The sequence below is a fragment of the Ptychodera flava genome (genome assembly GCF_041260155.1).
Source record: "Ptychodera flava strain L36383 chromosome 23 unlocalized genomic scaffold, AS_Pfla_20210202 Scaffold_23__1_contigs__length_28996876_pilon, whole genome shotgun sequence".
Classification (NCBI taxonomy): Eukaryota; Metazoa; Hemichordata; class Enteropneusta; family Ptychoderidae; genus Ptychodera; species Ptychodera flava.
In genome coordinates this window covers 21480542-21492986 of record NW_027248277.1, presented here as the reverse complement: position 1 = coordinate 21492986, position 12445 = coordinate 21480542, and the positions used below count along the sequence as shown (strand labels likewise).

General features: G+C 35.9%; 1 long non-coding RNA gene across 1 annotated transcript; it reads left to right on the top strand.

Annotated features, from left to right (window-relative positions):
* Positions 1-2739: 2739 nt before the first annotated feature.
* LOC139123616 (uncharacterized) lies at positions 2740-11859 on the top strand. The gene is made up of 3 exons (XR_011549729.1): positions 2740-3041; positions 3331-3633; positions 11104-11859. It is a non-coding gene; the product is annotated as an uncharacterized lncRNA (long non-coding RNA).
* The last annotated feature ends 586 nt before the right edge of the window (positions 11860-12445 follow it).

Below are 12445 nucleotides of genomic sequence, written 5' to 3'. Positions count from 1 at the left end.
TTTCGTTCTCTGAATGTTAAACTTAAGTTCATTTTTTATTTTCTTTTTCCCTTATTTTGTGAGATGAAAAAGTTTTCGAGTAATCTTGAGCAAATAAAGGTGCACAAAGACTGGGACCTAAGCACCAGCACCGCCTTCTTGGCGCTAGTGTCACCTTTTATCTTTGCCAACTAAGTGACCCCTACACAACACTGGCCAACATAACAAATAGCGGGTTTCATGGAGATAGTGAGGGGATACATTAGTAAACATCGCGATAAGAAAACCTTTTGGTCATATCTCGCTCAGTTTTTTGGTGTGTGAGTTGAGTTTGGCAGCTGGTCAAATCAGTCGGCGCCAATGAATTGAAGCAAGATTGTCTTTAATTCACACACTCATCAAAGCACGAGACATGCAAGCCTACCTTGCTGATGAAAAGTAGGTCGGTTGACCTCATAAGGGGGCCATGTCTTCAAACGTGCCGAGGCCTCTGGCCTTCACTCATTATCGTTGAACAGTTGTAAATACTTGCATTGCAAACCGATTAGGAAGACGTTATCCGTCTCTACATCATTTCACATTCACAGAAAACAAAATCGACATTTAATAGTCAAAATGTTAACATAGTGACGGTAGTCAAACACGTTTTTGGAAAAACTGGATGGTGTATTAGTGTTGGTTTAGTCAGCAAATTTAAGCCTATCCACTTTCTTTTTGTAATGCACTTGTTTTCATGAGTAAATAATTTATAAAGTTGCAACTTTCAGCTACATTGCACCTAACACTTTTGATAAATTTGATCAATTGAACGATCCAATTGTCCAAAACGATTTCCAGTTGTGTTCCTGAGAAGTGAAGAAAAATATAAACTCCCCCATAAGTCGGGGGTCAACATAGAATTTCGTCAAAAATGCAATACTCAAAATTTCTCTCTAGTTAATCGCCTTGTCCTTCGATGGTTAATCATATTGCTTCTTTCATTATTCTCAATAAAGTAGCTACTGATTTAGAAAACCTCGGATGTTGGAGAGACACCGCAAATAGAGCAATATCGTCATTGGAGGGACATGATTATAGACTTGATGGGTTCTACAAATCAAGAAACGATGCCATCAGGAAGTGCAAAGAAGCTGCACTGTCACGTGGATTCTCCATATTTGCGGTGCAGGACGGCGGATGGTGTGCATCCAGTGTTATTGCTGAAGACACCTATAAGAAATACGGACAAGCTGACAACTGCGCAGGAGATGGCAAAGGCGGCCCATGGGCAAATCAAGTTTATAGAATAAAAGATGCCCCTCGTGAGTATTGTGGATTTTACCCATACTATGTGATTGTGAAAATGTTATAAAACCTGCATTTTAACCGGCTGCTTTTACCTGCCTTTTCATAATTTTACATTCTCTGAAAACAAAGTTTCCTGACGTTTCATAATGTAACCAAAAATGTTATACTATTACCGGTTATCAAACACATTTAACGTGAAAAATACTACAAGAGGAAACCTCTCTCTACGGTCAACGAAGAGTTCCACTAACAAATACACTCTCACATTTAATACATCTCTTGTTGTTAAGCTTGTCCTTCGATGGTTAAAGACTCGATAGCTGCAAATTTTATGCATTATTATCATGGTTTTATTTTTAAACCAAAGTTGGTTCGTGCAAATATGTACAATGAATGACGTGTATAGATTTATCACTGCTCGCTGATTTGGACAATGCCTACGCGTTTTAAAAGGTTAAATAATAAGCAGGGTGCCGCATTCGTAAAATGGAGCCCCACGGAGACGTACACAACAGTATTCCTGCACATACACATCGTGATCATATCAGAACAAGCATGATGAAATTTACTTGAATGCACAACTCATGGTGGCCAACATTTTAGAGGTTTGCTCTTTATTTTGTCTGTCACATGATTAGTTTTGAAAATGGTGGGAAATCTGAAATAATGTTAAAATGTTTGAATTTACTGGCCACTTTCAACATACACTTTTTCAGTCTTTATGGGTTTTATTCAAAGAAAAGTCTTGATAAACTGAGGATATATTTAGATTGGTTTATTTCATATTCGCAGCTATTGGGGCTTTAATAATATTGCTTCTTTCATTATTCTCATTAAATTAGCTTCGGATTTACAAAATCTCGGATGTTGGAGAGACACCGCAAATAGAGCAATATCGTCATTGGAGGGACATGATTATAGACTAGATGGGTTATACAAATCACGAAACAATGCCATCATGAAATGCAAACGAGCTGCACTGACACGTGGCTTCAGCACATTTGCGGTGCAGGATGGTGGGTGGTGTGCATCCAGTGTTATTGCTCAAGACACCTACAAGAAATACGGACAAGCTGACAACTGCGCAGGAGATGGCAAAGGCGGCCCATGGGCAAATCAAGTTTATAGAATAAAAAATGCCCCTCGTGAGTATTGTGGCCTTTACCCATTATTGTTAAAAGGTTGAAAAACCTGCATTTATCCGACTTGGCTGCTACTTTCCGTCTTTTCATCGATGAACATTCTCAGAAAACAAAACTGCCCGACGTTTAATAACATAGCCAAAATTGTTAACACAGCACTGGATTGTCAAACACATTTAACGTGAGAAATGCTACAAGAAGTAACCTCCATCAAGGTTTTACGACGAGTTTCCCCAACAATCACACTCTCACATTTAATGTATCTCTTGTCGATCGGCTTGTCATTCGATGGTTAACAGTATTCTTTCGTTCATTATTCTCTATAAATTAGCATCAGGCTTAGAAAATCTCGGATGTTGGAGAGATACCGTAAATAGAGCAATATCGTCATTGGAGGGACGGGATTACAGACTTGATGGGTTCTACCAATCAAGAAGCGACGCCATCAGAAAGTGCAAAGAAGCTGCACTGTCACGTGGGTTCAAAACATTAGCAATGCAGGACGGCGGGTGGTGTGCATCCAGTGTTATTGCGCAAGACACCTACAAGAAATACGGACCAACTGACAACTGCGCAGTAGATGGCGAAGGTGGCGCATGGGCAAATCAAGTTTATGAATAATAAATGCCCCTCGTGAGTATTGTGGCTTTCTACTTATTGCTAAAAGGTTGTAAAACGTGCATTTGAACCGACTGGGGTGCTTTTATTCGTCTTTCCATCAATTAACATTCTCAGAAAACAAAGTTGCTAGACGTTTAATAATATTACCAAAAATGTTATCACATTACTGGTTATCAAACACATTTAACGTGAAAAATACTACATAAGGTAACCATCCTCTGGGTTAAACGAAGGGTTTCACTAACAAATACACTCTCGATGGTTAATAATATTGCTTCTTTCATTATTCTCATTAAATTAGCTTCGGACTTGTTCAATCTCGGATGTTGGAGAGACACCGCAAATAGAGCAATATCGTCATTGGAGGGACGGGATTACAGACTAGATGGGTTCTACAAATCAAGAAACGATGCCATCAGGAAATGCAAAGAAGCTGCACTGTCACGTGGATTCACCACATTTGCGGTGCAGGACGGCGGGTGGTGCGCATCTAGTGCGGATGCTGAGAGCACCAGTCATAAGTATGGACGGTCTACTAACTGTGCAGGTGATGGTAAAGGTGGAGTATGGGCCAATCAGGTTTACAGAATCAGACCTACCCTTGGTGAGTTTTTCACGTATTTGTATTGCCATATTTTATGTTCAGTTTTTTCTGTCTTGTTGTTAATAATACTGCATTAATTATTCTCGTCAAATTAGCTTTGGACTTAGAAAATTTTTTTTGTTGAATAGACACTATGAATAGAGGGATACCTTCATGTGCTTTCTATGAAATATATATATATATATATATATATATATATATTATATATATATATATATATTATATATACACAAAATGTATACAATGTGCCCTCCCGGTTATCACCATAATGGCTTTATGGCAACCTCTGAACTTGGGCACAGAGAGTACGGTTACACATTGTTGTTGAGGATTGAAAATATGGACTCACCAGAGTTCTCTAACAGCAATACATACCATGAGCGAAGCACAGTGCCAACAGTGAACGCCCCTTATATTACGCAAGAGGCTGCCCAACAATCTCAGAGTGCTTTAACTGCTATTAAAGCAGTGAGCGAAATACACAAAATGTATACAATGTGCCCTCCCGGTTATCACCAGAATGGCTTTATGGCAACCTCTGAACTTGGGCACAGAGAGTACAGTTCATGGTTCATATATATATATATTATATATATATATATATATATATATATATATATGTCACGATCTTAAGTTTGGAAAAGGTTTATACCGAATCCTACACTTTACTCTTATACAATTTACGTTCTGCTGGTGGACAGATTGTCCCCGAAACTACTCGTTCGTCCAGTTATAGCGTTGTATTCATTGCTTCGCTTCCAAACTTTATCTGTGCCCAAGTTCAGAGATTGCCATAAAGCCATTATGGTGATAACCGGGAGGGCAGATAGTATACGTTTTGTGTATTTCGCTCACTGCTTTAATAGTAGTTAGAGCACTCTGAGATTGTTTGGCAGCCTCTTGCGTAATATAAGGGGCGTTCACTGTTGGCACTATGCTTCGCTCATGGTACGTGTTGCCCTTAGAGCACTCTGGTGAGTCCATATTTCAATCCTCAACAATGTGTAACCTACTCTCTGTGCCCAAGTTCAGAGGTTGCCATAAAGCCATTATGGTGATAACCGGGAGGGCACATTGTATAGTGAGTGTACGTGTGTGAGTGCTTCACGAACTCTACAGCGTGTGGAGCGGTCGCAGTCAGAAAATGTAACAACTTAGCCGGCTATTGAACCACTCTTTTTTGGGAGTGGAGATTTAGCCGAGCGGTTCTGTCTGCTGCCTTTCCGCTAGGCGACTGATACCGTACGTGGTGGGTTCGAACCCTATTGAAAACTAGTCGTATTTAACGTATCTTCGTTCTTGAATATAAAGGTGTGATCCTAAGGCAACGTGGATAGTAAGTGTTGACCCCAAGGCACACTGTTTTCATTTCTTGTGATCTTGATATTGCAAATTAGGCGTTAGAAATTCAGAAGATGTGTCCTTCTCCCCTTAATTTTTGACGTAAGTGTGTCAGTATGATTAACCTTGAAGAAAATCTGATGCTTGGTCAATATTTACTTAACATGTTTTGTAATGAACATTATGTTTCAGGTATATGGCAAAGGATAAGTGACAATTTTTACCCATGTCGTTCATTTCGTAGTATTTATTGCGGCATGTCTGTGATATTACAGCAAAGCTTGTACTTATGCATTCATTCTTCAACGGCATTTCGGGTAGTGGTTGTGGAAAAGGTGGTGAAACAATTTATTGCAAATATTTGAAGCAGTCATCTACGTGTTGATCATTCCGCCTTCCGAAATTTATCTTTATAGTCCGTGGGCTAGAGGGGGTCTACGTGCACCCCCCCCCCCCCACAGGATAACAAACCTGTATTTTTCAGAACCCTTGGATCCCTAGAATACGAAATGGAATTTTAACAGAAAAAATATAGGGACGCAATAGCTGTTATGGTCATGTTTTGAAGGGTACCGCAAAATCACGATTTTCCAAGCCAAATGCATTTTCGTCAAATCTGTCTTATTGTAAGTCATGTTCAGAGCTCATTTTTTAACATAACCTCACTTGTTTGGTATCATTAGAAAGGGAATTTATTCGTCTTTAAGATGACATATTGCATTATGCAATATCTTCTACAGTTTTTGTCAAATATAACCAAAACTTACCCTTACCCCAAAATTTAACATTGCAAATTACAGTAAAACTCAAATTCTACCAATTTTTTAGCTAGGCATAATAAAAAATGCAATGCTTTGTCTGAAATCTGTTTTATTTGATACAGGGACATGTCAGAAATATCAAATAGACTTTTAACAGAAAAAATATTGGGAATCTACAGCTGTAACAGTCATATTTTGAAGGGTACCGCAAAATAACAGTGTTGCAGATTTGCATGCATTTTTGTTAAAACTATCTTCCTATAAGTTATCTGCTGAGCTTGTTTTTGAATATAACCTGGCTTGTTAGGTATCATTAGAAAGATAATTTACTAATCTTTAGATGACATATTGTAACATGCAATATCTTGTGTAGTTTTCATGATATATAACCAAAACTTACCCCATACCCTAAAGTTTACATTGAAAATTTCAGTCAAAGCTAAAACCAAATTCTACAATTTTTTTAGCTTGACACAAAAAATCTGGCCGTTTTTGCTATTAAATCTATTTTATTTGGTACAGGGACATGTCAGAAATATTAAATAGACCTTTAACAGAAAAAATATTGGGAATCTACAGCTGTAACAGTCATATTTTGAAGGGTACCGCAAAATCACAGTGTAGCAGATTTGCATGCATTTTTGTTAAAACTGTCTTCCTATAAGTTATCTGCTGAGCTTGTTTTTGAATATAACCTGGCTTGTTAGGTATCATTAGAAAGATAATTCACTAATCTTTAGGATGACATATTGTAACATGCAATATCTTGTGTAGTTTTTATGATATATAACCAAAACTTACCCCATACCCCAAAGTTTACATTGAAAATTTCAGTCATAGCTAAAACCAAATTCTACCATTTTTTTAGCTTGACACAAAAAATCTGGCCGTTTTTGCTATTAAATCTATTTTATTTGGTACAGGGACATGTCAGAAATATGAAATAGACTTTTAACAGAAAAAATATTGGGAATCTACAGCTGTAACAGTCATATTTTGAAGGGTACCGCAAAATCACAGTGTAGCAGATTTGCATGCATTTTTGTTAAATTTGTCTTCTTATAAGTTATCTGCTGAGCTTGTTTTTGAATATAACCTGGCTTGTTAGGTATCATTAGAAAGATAATTTACTAATCTTTAGAATGACATATTGTAACATGCAATATCTTGTATAGTTTTCATGAAATATGACCAAAACTTACCCCATACCCCAAAATTTACATTGAAAATTTCAGTCATAGCTGAAATCAAATTCTACCATTTTCTTTACCTAGACATATAAATTCCGGCATTTATTTGTATGAAATCTATTTCATTCGGTAATGGGTCATGTCAAAAATATAAAATAGACTTTTAACAGAAAAAAGATTGGAATTATGTAGTTGTAACAGTCAGATTTTGAAGGGTACAGCAAAATCTCAGTATTCCTGACTTGCGTGCATTTTTGTTGAATCTATCGTCTTTTAAGTCATCTGCTGAGCTTCTTATGGAATATAATGTAAGTTGTTAGGTATCATTAGTAAGATCATTTACTAGTCTGAGCTTGTTATTGATTATAACCGGGTTTGTTTAGTATCATTGAAAAGGTAATTAAATAGTCTTTACAATGACATATTGTAACAGGCAATATCTTGTATAGTTTTCATGGAATATGACCAAAACGTACCCCATACCCCAAGGTTTATATTGAAAGTACTGTCATAGATAACGTGATCAAATTCCGTAAATTTTTAGCTAGACATGATAAAAATAGCTCTGTTTCGGTATTAAATCTGTTGTATATGGTACTGGGTCATGTCAGAAATGTGAAATAGACTTTTAACAGAAAAAATATTTGGACTGTATAGTTGTAACAGCCATATTTTGAAGGGAAATGCAAAATCGCAGTACCGCAAACTGGCACCTTTTTTGTTAAATTCTTCTTCTTATAAGTCATCTGCTGAACTTATTTTGTGACAAAACCGGGCTTGTGAGGTATCATTAGTAGGGCAATTTATTCTTCTTTAAGATGACATATTGTAATATACAATGTCATTCATAGTTTTCCTGGAATATGGTCAAACTTTACCCCATACCCAATAATACTAAAGGCAATTCTTGTTTAAAATCTGATTTATTTGTTGCAAAAGTATGTCACAAGTATAAAATTAACTTTTAACGGGAAGTTGATACAATTTAGTAGCCATTTGGATCATTTTTGGAGGGGGAACCCATATATTGCAAATGTATGTGTTTCGGCAAATTTGCCCTGATACCTGGGTACCCTTCCAAATATGATCCAAAAGGCTACAAAATCATATTATGTTCCTGTTAAAAGTTAATTTCATATTTGTAACATACTTTTTTAACAAAAACACAGATTTCATAGATTGCATACAAGCATTGCCTTTGGTATATGAAGTTAATAAATTGTAAAAAATGGTAGAGTTTCAGATTTGCAGTAATTTGCTGTGTAAACCTTGGGGTATGGGGTAAGCTTTGGTCCTATTTCATGAAACCTAAACAAGACATTGCATGTTACAATATGTCATGTTAAAAACTAGTAAATTATCTTTCTATTGATACCTAACAAGCCAGGTTATATCAAAAATCAAGCTCAGCAGATGACTTATAAGAAGACAGATTTAACAAAAAAGCAAGCGAGTTGGCAATACTGTGATTTTGCGAGACCCTTCAAAATATGACTGTTACAGCTGTAGAGTCCCAATATATTTTCTGTTAAAAGTCTATTTCTTATTTCTGACATTCCCCAGTACCAAATAAAAAGATTTCATATAAAGCATTGCCTTATTTGTAATGTCTAGCTAGAAAATTGGTAGAATTTGACAATAGTTACGAAAGTAATTTTCGATATAAACTTTGTGGTATGGGGTAAGTTTTCGTCATATTCCATGAAAACTATATAAGATATGGCATATAACAATATGTCATTTTAAATAGTAGTAAATTAGCTTTTCAATGGTACCAAATAAACATGGTTATGTAATAAAATAAGCGCAGCAGATGACCTACAATGGGACAAAGTTAACAAAAACACATATGAGTCTGCACTGCTGTGATTTTGCAGTACTCCACAGAATATGCCTGTTACAGCCATATAATCCCAATATTCTTTCTGTTAAAAGTCTATTTCATATTTCTGACATGTTCCTGTACCAAATAAAATAGATTTAATAGCAAAAACGGCCAGACTTTTTGTGTCAAGCTAAAAAAAATGTAGAATTTGGTTTTAGCTATGACTGAAATTTTCAATGTAAACTTTGGGGTATGGGGTAAGTTTTGGTTATATATCATGAAAACTATAGAAGATATTGCATGTAACAATATGTCATTCTAAAGATTAGTAAATTATCTTTCTAATGATACCTAACAAGCCAGGTTATATTCAAAAACAAGCTCAGCAGATAACTTATAAGAAGACAAATTTAACAAAAATGCATGCAAATCTGACACACTATGATTTGCTGTACCCTTCAAAATATGACTGTTACAGCTGTAGATTCCTAATATTTTTTCTGTTAAAAGTCTATTTCATATTTCTGACATGTCTCTGTACCAAATAAAATAGATTTAATAGCAAAACGGCCAGATTTTTTGTGTCAAGCTAAACATAATTGCAGAATTTGTTTTAGCTATGACTGAAATTTCAATGTAAACTTTGGGGTATGGGGTAAGTTTTGGTTATATATCATGAAAACTACACAAGATATTGCATGTTACAATATGTCATCCTGAAGATTAGTGAATTATCTTTCTAATGATACCTAACAAGCCAGGTTATATTCAAAAACAAGCTCAGCAGATAACTTATAGGAAGATAGTTTTAACAAAAATGCATGCAAATCTGCTACACTGTGATTTTGCGGTACCCTTCAAAATATGACTGTTACAGCTGTAGATTCCCAATATTTTTTCTGTTAAAGGTCTATTTAATATTTCTGACATGTCTCTGTACCAAATAAAATAGATTTAATAGCAAAAACGGCCAGATTTTTTGTGTCAAGCTAAAAAATTATAGAATTTGGTTTAGCTTTGACTGAAATTTTCAATGTAAACTTTGGGGTATGGGTAGTTAGTTTTGGTTATATATCATGAAAACTACACAAGATATTGCATGTTACAATATGTCATCCTGAAGATTAGTAAATTATCTTTCTAATGATACCTAACAAGCCAGGTTATATTCAAAAACAAGCTCAGCAGATAACTTATAGGAAGATAGTTTTAACAAAAATGCATGCAAATCTGCTACACTGTGATTTTGCGGTACCCTTCAAAATATGACTGTTACAGCTGTAGATTCCCAATATTTTTTCTGTTAAAAGTCTATTTTATATTCTGACATGTCCCTGTATCAAATAAAACAGATTTCAGACAAAGCATTGCATTTTTTATTATGCCTAGCTAAAGAATTGGTAGAATTTGAGTTTACTGTAATTTGCAATGTTAAATTTGGGGTAAGGGGTAAGTTTTGGTTATATTTGACAAAAACTGTAGAAGATATTGCATAATGCAATATGTCATCTTAAAGACGAATAAATTCCCTTTCTAATGATACCAAACAAGTGAGGTTATGTTAAAAATGAGCTCTGAACATGACTTACAATAAGACAGATTTGACGAAAATGCATTTGGCTTGGAAAATCGCGATTTTGCGGTACCCTTCAAACATGACCATAACAGCTATTGCGTCCCTATATTTTTCTGTTAAAATTCCATTTCGTATTCTAGGGATCCCAAGGGTTCTGAAAAATACAGGTTTGTCATCCTGTGGGGGGGGGCACGTAGACCCCTCTAGCCCACGGACTATTACAAACTGTGTGACATAGTGCGATGTCATTTATTCACGATCTGTCATTACTATTCATGAGGCCACGTATATACTCGTCAATCTCCAACTCAGCCCAGTTAGTCATTAGCCTATATATGTTCTGTAGCATAGTGTATAATGGAATAAAATAGCATTTTAGATTTATATTACTCGCTGCCTCCAGTCTACCTTGCACGTATTCAACATCAAAATACCAGCATTGCTGGCCCTAACACGCCACCCAGTGATCGGCAATACCATTGTAACTCCGGACATATCACAAACCTTTGTACTATAATAGACAACACCAACTGAAACAGTTTTCAAACAAGATAGCACTTCGTTAAAGCAAAAACTGAGAGATGTCGATGATTAACGATGAAACGTTGTACATATGCCATAGTATATATCTTTATTTTAACATAAAAGGTGAAAATACAAAAAATAGATCGCGGTGCTGTCCATAACAATTATACCTCTAGATATTTGCACTACCTGTTTTTGGCTAGTCTTTGCTGGTTACTGATATTGCTGTTTACATTCTCTTCATTCTATTAGTTTCCAAGTAAAAGAATATCGGAGATACCAGCAACTGAGCGACACCATATCCTGCAAGGGAAATACATTTTGCTGATATGCATCGATGAAAGAGGGCACTCACAAAACCTGTTGTCGAATTTTATATTACTTCCTTGTAGCAAAATACTATAATTGTCGATGATAAACGATTACTTATTAGGTAACTATTCTTTCTTTGGTCACTTTCCTTGCATCGAGAGGCTGTGTAGGTTCTGGGTTGCCCACTGCCAGGGTGATGGTAAAGGTGGCGCATTGGCCAATCAGCGCCACAGAAATCTACATGTATCGTAAAGTCTTTGCCAATTTAACGCGATGAATGCTCCAATGTCGTATTTAGTTATAATGTGTCAATTTTCAAGTAAGTTTTCCCGAGAATGTAAAATCGTATGTAACTATGTTTTGTTGCAACAGTAACAAAAATCATGTGATTGGGAGCAGAGAGTTCAGAGACAAAAGCAAGATTCGGAAAGATCTTTAAAATCCAATTACTAGTAGCTTTAGTTCACTTATCTGTTGTTGTGGGTACTATTTGACAAATTTTCATCAGTAACGTTGGTTTTGCAACCATTGACATATACCCCTGTTTTCAAATCTCCTGAAATGCAAATTAGCAATTGCCTGACATTTAAACAGCTGTCTGTAACCACTGTCCAATATCTTAGTTTAGGATTTCTCGATATGTATATCTAACTAAACAAAATGTGATATAAAATAAACAACATCAATGAAATAAAACTGCCAAGTTTGTTGCTATGATCTCTGTTGAAATAACCATTGATCAGACCTTACACAGTCAGTTTGTTTATACCTCACATCTAGTCAATGTAATTAATCATGCATATAAACATTGATTTAACTAAACATATACAAAAATGGCCTTCTTATTGTTGCTACACAAAATTCACGTGCAGAATTTTATTCAGATCCTATGAGCTGTAAATAAGACATTGCACCAACAGACAGACAGACAGACAGACAGACAGACAGACAGACAGACAGACAGACAGACAGCCTTTTCAGAGCACATGTAAACAGGTAGGCTACAATAGTTGAATCAATGAAAGATCGTTTTGTCCAATTCGGCTTAATTGTCTTTGAACCAGCAGGTCAGAAACAAAGAAGTTTCGCTTACACATTTCTGTCAACTAATATCTGAGCCCGGTTATCAAATAAACATTTTAAAGTCGCGGAAACGCGCCGAGTAATTTCTGATGCCGACTTATTCAGTAAGTAAGCCTAAGTTATTGGCTATTTGAATGGAAGGGGGAAGGTGTTCATCGAATGACGCAGTCATGGGAACTCCATAGCTTTCTAAACGGTA